Raw genomic sequence first — 6,000 nt, 5'->3', positions numbered from 1 at the left:
TAAAAGGCATCATCTTTTGACTGTTACCCCAACTAAATCTTGAGGGTCCCTTCACCCAATCTGAGTCTTGCCATTCCCTTTTCCAAGAGCCATCCCAGTGTGACCATGTAACCACCTCTCCTCTCTTTAGTTTCCTCCTCTGTAAAACGAGGCATTTGAATGAGAATGAAGAATGAGTGACACAATCCCAAAATTAGAGCTTGAAGGGAGCTTTAATACAACCTTCCGGTCTTCCTACCCTGGTTTTAAAGAATAGGAAACCTTGTAGTTCAGAGAGTGCGAGGGACTTGTCCAAAGTCACACTGCTAAAACCGCCAGCAAAGAGATTCAAAGCTCCTCTCCCTCCAAGGCTATTTAGCCCACAGCTTCACAGCTTGCCTCCCAAAATCAGGTTCAGTTTTAATCACAATTACATTGAACTCCAGCTTTCACACCTCCACTAAGTCTTGAATACACAGATCTCCCCCCACCCCCCCACCCCCAGGCTTTTAAGAATCTTTAATTCACTTCTACTACTCAGTTCCTCAAATTACTTTGTATTTACTTTCGGTGACAAAGTTTCCTCCTAAGTAGATTGTAAGTTCCCTGAGGGCTTCGACTGTTTCCTTTGTACTCTCCCCAGGGATAAATGATTTGGTCTTTAAGTCTAGAGTCTAGTTGGGTGGATTGCCGCTATTGTATATGAGGGTGTGGCCTAAGGCACGTAGAAGTGGCCAGGGTCACTGGACTAGTTATCGGTTAAAGAATTTGAACCCTGACTCCTAGCTCCTGCACTCCATTAGAGAATATTTCCTCTGTTGAATGTGATTTCTTTAAGTCAGCTCCAGTGTCATCCTTTTCTTGAAGCTTTTTCCATCCCTCCAGCTAAAAGATGTACTGACCCTCTTCACAATTTCCTGTTTACTTGATCTGGATCTTTCTTGCTCCCATCATATTCGAGGTCTAACACTGTCCCGTTTGTTTCCCCTCCCCTCACCCATCCCCCCGCTCCTGCCCAACTTTGTTATTTGATTTTAGGCAATAGGCAATTTTTCACCTATCACCCATCTATCATAATGCTTTACACAGTATAGAACAAATCATTTTGCAAATGTTCCACTATTCGGTAGTTAACGTTGTAACCCTATAGTTTTATACACCTGCATGATCCCCAAGAGGAGTCTTTTTCTCTTTTCCTCCCCCTCCCCTTTCCTTCCCAACTTCCCTTAATTTCTATCAAGAACACGGCTATCCTTTCAGACACTGAGGGCCAGCCTGAGAAAGGATCGTTTCCACTCGGAGTCCCCCTACTCCCTTCCCTCCTCCCCCTTCCCCCCTTTCGCCCGACTGTATCCTGCCAGTTGCCCAGTTTCGTCAATTCCACCCCACCCCCACTGCTTACAGCAAAACCACCCTGGTTTAGGCCTTCATCATCTGTGGCCTGGACTGTTGCAACCGTCTCTCCTTGATAGTGCCCCTCGTTACTTCGTATATGGGGTGTGTGTGTGTGTGTGTGTGTGTGTGTGTGTGTATGTGTATGTTGTATTTTAATTTTATTTTTACATATGTGTGTGTATGTTGTATTTTATTTTTATTTTTACATTCTCCCTTCCCTTGGGGGCTGAAACATTTTCATTTTTCTCTGGAGTTTTTTTTTTTTTTTTTTTTTTGGTACCTGGAACATAGTAGGGTCATAGTGCTTGTGGAGCAAGGCTCGAATCCATTACAAATTGTAGATCACTAAAGGCAGTCTATACAATAAATTGGAATTTACTTTGCCTTAAAGTCTCATCCTCAAGAGCTTTAGAAAGCTAAGGAGAAATTCTGCAGACGAAAACGATCATCGAGGGTGGGAAAAACTAAACTACAACCCACACCCCACCCTCCAACCCCCGCTAAATCGATAGCAAAAATTTTGGCCCAGTTTCCTATGGCTCTGGCATCGAGTTCGCGACTCCAGCGCGGTGCTGGAGCATGATGGGAGTAAAGCGTTTTCACAGCATTGCCAGGCCGGCGTGGGAGAATCGGCCCTCCCCCCTCCCCCAGCCTAAAGGAAACCCTTAGTCTCGGGCCGGGGAGCCGGCAGACTGTCCGGGAGGCTCGAATTGCCTTTTTTTTTTTTTTTTTTTTTTTTCCGGGAGTGGGGGAGGGATAGAACTGATGATGGAGCCCAAAGGAACTGGAATTGCTAGCGGTAAAGAGGAAAAGGAAGAGAAACCTGGATCCCTAATCTGACGGCCTGGGCCTGAATCCGTGCTCAGACCCTCGTTGGCTAAGTGACCCAGGAGAAGTCTCTTCCGGGGTCTCTGAGCCTCAGTTTCTTCCTCAGTCAAATAAAGGAAATTATACTGTTTCACGGTTGTGATGGGAGAAGCGCTTTGTTTCACGTGAATGCGCGATCAAAAAATGGGCACGATTGCGTTTGTCTATTCCAGAGGGTTGGGGGAGGCAGAGGGAAAGAGGGAGTGAGGCAGGCGGGCGGCCCCCAACGGGGTGTGTCCTAACTCGACACATCACCGCACCCCTCCCGCGGGGGAGGGAGGCCGCCCACGTCCGGAGTTGCCCGGGCCTGGCCCCCTTCCCAGCCTCCCCCCCCCCCCAGGAGGGAAAGAGGGGAGGAGGGGAGGAGCCGCCTGGCTAGGCGGGTTAGGGAGTAAGCGAGGCGCGGCCACGACACCTTGTTTACTCGGCGGCGCGCCCCTGCGGGCGCCTCGTTCTCAATCCCTACGTCACAGAGAGGCCCGTGATGATTGGTTGGGAGTTCAGAGGGGGGCGGGGCCGGGGAGGGCGGGGATCAGAGCGTTGCCATGCCGGCGGCGAACCGCTAGATGCCGCCGTTCTCCAACGGTAGTCGGGCGCGGGCTCGTGGCCACCAGGTGGCGCTTACAGGCACCATTCGCCTCCAAGTCGCCGAACAGCAAACACCCCAAACAATCCCGAAGCGCCACCAAAAAAAAAAAAAAAAAACCCGCCGGATCCGACTGCCACTTTCAACCCCCCCACCCCCACCCCTACCCCCGGCGCCGGCGAACCGCGGGAGCCGGAGTCCCTGAGAGGAGCCCGGGGCCGTTAAGGCCAGTCAGAGGTAGAGACGCCGTCGCGCCGGCCGGGCCTGGGCTGCTGAGGAAGGCCCCGCGTCAGGAAGGAGGAAGGAGCGGGGAGGCGGCCAGGGCCAGTACCGCCGCTGCCTCTGCGTGTGCCCGCGGGGAGGTAAGTTAGAAAATGGCGGAGGCGAAGCTTCGAGAAGTTTGCGGGGGGCTTCCTGTATGTGCGTGTGCGTGTATGTGTGGGCTGGAAATGGGGGCAGAGCAGGAGCGGGAGGGGGGGCGGGAGGAGGTGCGAGCCTTCGCTCAGGCGTCAGCCCGAAGCCGTCGGTGGTGGTGGTGGGGATGTCGGTGGCGGCCCCGTACCTTGTTTGCCCTCCCGCACCCCCAGATCCTCGGGGGCTCCCAAGGCTGTGTTCCCCTCCTTGGCCGCGCCATCGTCGTTGCGCGGAGTTACCGAGTCCTCTGGCCCTGCTTCCCCCACCAAGCACTGGGGGCAGCCTTTTTCTCCTCCTCCCCCAACCCGTAGCCCCCCATCGAGACCCCCCTCCCCGTTGCCCCCCGCAGGCGGCCCAAAATGGAGAACGCGGAGCCGCGCAAGATGGAGGCTCCGCTTCTCCGGGTGTGTAACGAGGGGGGGCGAGGTGCGGACGGACGGACGGAGGGAGGGGAAGGATCGAGGCTGTCGTCGGCAGTGGGAGCCCACTGCGGCCCCGTTTAGGTCGGCGCTGAGGGAGGGTGGTGGTAGTGCGGGTGTCATGATGGGGGGAAGGAGCGGAGCAAAAATGGTGGTGCTGGGAACGGCGGGGGAGGGGGGGTGGGGGGAAGAGGAGGGAGAAGGAAGGAGGGGGCTAGCTTGTGTACATCCAGGCTTGGGGGAGAGGAGGGGCAAGTATCCCTCCCTAACTCCCCCCTCCTTCCTTCTAGAGGGAACAGCATTCATGTGACCTGGCCCCCCGCCCACTCCGTCCCCCCCAGTCTCGGCCCCGGCCCCAGCCCCGCCAGGGAGCCCGCTCCGCGGGAATGCGTAGGAGCTCGACCCTCCCCCTCGCTCCCCAGGCCCTACTTTGGGCAATTCTCCGAGGGGAACAATTTCCAAGTGGGCTGAGGCTGGGGGGGGAGAGCTGTAGGGCCCGCGTGCTGGCCATGCTCTGAAAGGGGCTGCGCTCGTCGGCTGGGGGGGGGAAGGGCGGAAGGGGGAGGGCTGCGGGTTGGGGGGTTTTGGCGCCACTTTTGTTTTACTTTTAGTCCTGCCTTGCGTCTCCACCCCCGCCCCCCACGTCTTTGCTCACCGCACACTGAACCGAGCTGATCTTGCCTCAGGTAGGTGGGAAGCAGCAGCTGCTTGGTCCTTCTACGATCTCTTCTTCCTCGGCTTTGGGGAGTCTTAACATCAGTCGCAGCATTTTAACCCCGGATCGGGATCTCGGGCCGTATGTTTGGGACGGGCCGGGGGGGTTGGGGGGGGAAGAGGGCAGGGGTTGAGCTTAGCACCCACTAGTCCCACCAAACTTTAGAGCCCCGTTCCCATCTCTTCTACTCCCCCCCATTCCCCCCCCCACCCCAAGCTTCGAAAACTAATAGCTTATTTGTTGCTTTTACTTGTGGGAAATGAATCTTGTTTTGCCTTTGCTCCCCAATTAAAACAGTTTCTCTTTTCATTGCCTGTTTCCTCTTATCACCTACCTCCCTATCCCCTCCCCAACCCCTGGTAAAGTCTTAATGCGTTTGTCATTTCAATTCCAAAGTGTCTGGGCTGGCGTGTTATTTTCATGTTGTAATATTCGGCTCTTGTATTTAATTTCGCTTTTTTTTCTCTCAATGCCCTAGAAGTTTTATTTCTCTTCTGTGACTTCGGCGTCCCCCCCACCCCCCCCTTTTTTTTTATCCCCACTTGGTGTTTCCCCGTTGGCGTTTTAAAAAATCTCTTACGTGTAGTTGTAAGAGAAAGGGGTAAAGGTATAATTTGAGTCTTTACAGGCTTTAGCCTAGTGTTGAAAGGTTCGATTCCTTTTCTATGAAATTATTTTAATAGAATTTTAAAACGAAGGATCAGGCTTAATTGTTAAAAATTTATTTTTGTATTTATTGTATTGGTTTGTGTAGCAGAGTGCCAGAAATATCCCCTCCCTCTTAAAAAAAAAAAAAACAAAAAACAACACAACAAAATGACGCCTTTATATTGCTTGGTAAATTCTGTACCCCTATTTATCTCCCCGACTCCCTGTTTCACAGTCGCCACACCCTGTGTCTGTGTCTTTGGACTGGACTCTATATTGGCTTAATTTAGTGACACTGGACTTTTCCTAAGCATGAAGCTTCTTTTCCTCTTTGGCTTAGTCGTCTGTTGAAAGATTAATAACCAAGGTTTCTGGAATCAACCTGGTGATCTTTGCCTATTTATTCCCTGTTGTCTCCCTCCTTCGGGCGGGTGGCAGTGTCAGCACCACTGCTGGGAGAGGGAAGAGGAAAGGAGGGGAGGAGGGAAGGGAAAGGGGAAGGGAAGAGTGGAGAAGAGAAGAGAGAGTCGGGTTACCGAAGTGCGTCATTCATGGCTCTTAACTGGGCCTGCTCTGGAGCCTCTTGTGTTTGTTACTGTCCTAGCTGCACTTTCCTGCTCCTGGTATTGGATAGGGGGAAAAAAGCACCAGGCCTTCTCCTAGTTCTCTCCTGGTGCCTAGAAGCCTAGGAATTGGGCTACCTTGTGAAATCGGGCCTTCGAAAACCCGAGCCTTTTTCTTGATAGATGCTTGCTTCCCCCAGTTTGATGTGAAAAACTGATTTAATCCTTGGCCTAGTTAATGCGGTGTCATCTAATCACCGAACCATTAGGGTTCCAAAATGTATTTTAAGTGACCTAATCATATTTCTATTAATGTCCTATAATTAGAAATGAAAAGGAACAATTTATTGTAAAGCTCTTTTTCTAGCCGTTGAAACATGATTTCAGGAGACAATCCTGTTAATTTCTCGTGCC

General features: G+C 52.4%; 1 protein-coding gene across 4 annotated transcripts in view; it reads left to right on the top strand.

The window, feature by feature from the left end:
* The first annotated feature begins 1,498 nt into the window (after positions 1 to 1,498).
* Positions 1,499 to 6,000, top strand: part of STAG2 (stromal antigen 2) — a 128,392-nt gene continuing 123,890 nt past the window's right edge. For 2 of the 4 annotated variants that reach the window (XM_051969254.1, XM_051969253.1), the window contains exon 1: positions 1,499 to 3,189. The gene's annotated coding sequence lies outside the window, so the exon portion shown is untranslated. The remainder of the gene's footprint in view (positions 3,190 to 6,000) is intronic. The other 2 variants (XM_051969250.1, XM_051969252.1) reach the window with 2 other exon arrangements.

The sequence above is a fragment of the Antechinus flavipes genome, chromosome X, assembly GCF_016432865.1.
Source record: "Antechinus flavipes isolate AdamAnt ecotype Samford, QLD, Australia chromosome X, AdamAnt_v2, whole genome shotgun sequence".
NCBI classification, from domain to species: domain Eukaryota; kingdom Metazoa; phylum Chordata; class Mammalia; order Dasyuromorphia; family Dasyuridae; genus Antechinus; species Antechinus flavipes.
The sequence above is the reverse complement of the archived record's forward strand: the minus strand, read 5'-3'. Positions and strand labels throughout refer to the sequence as shown.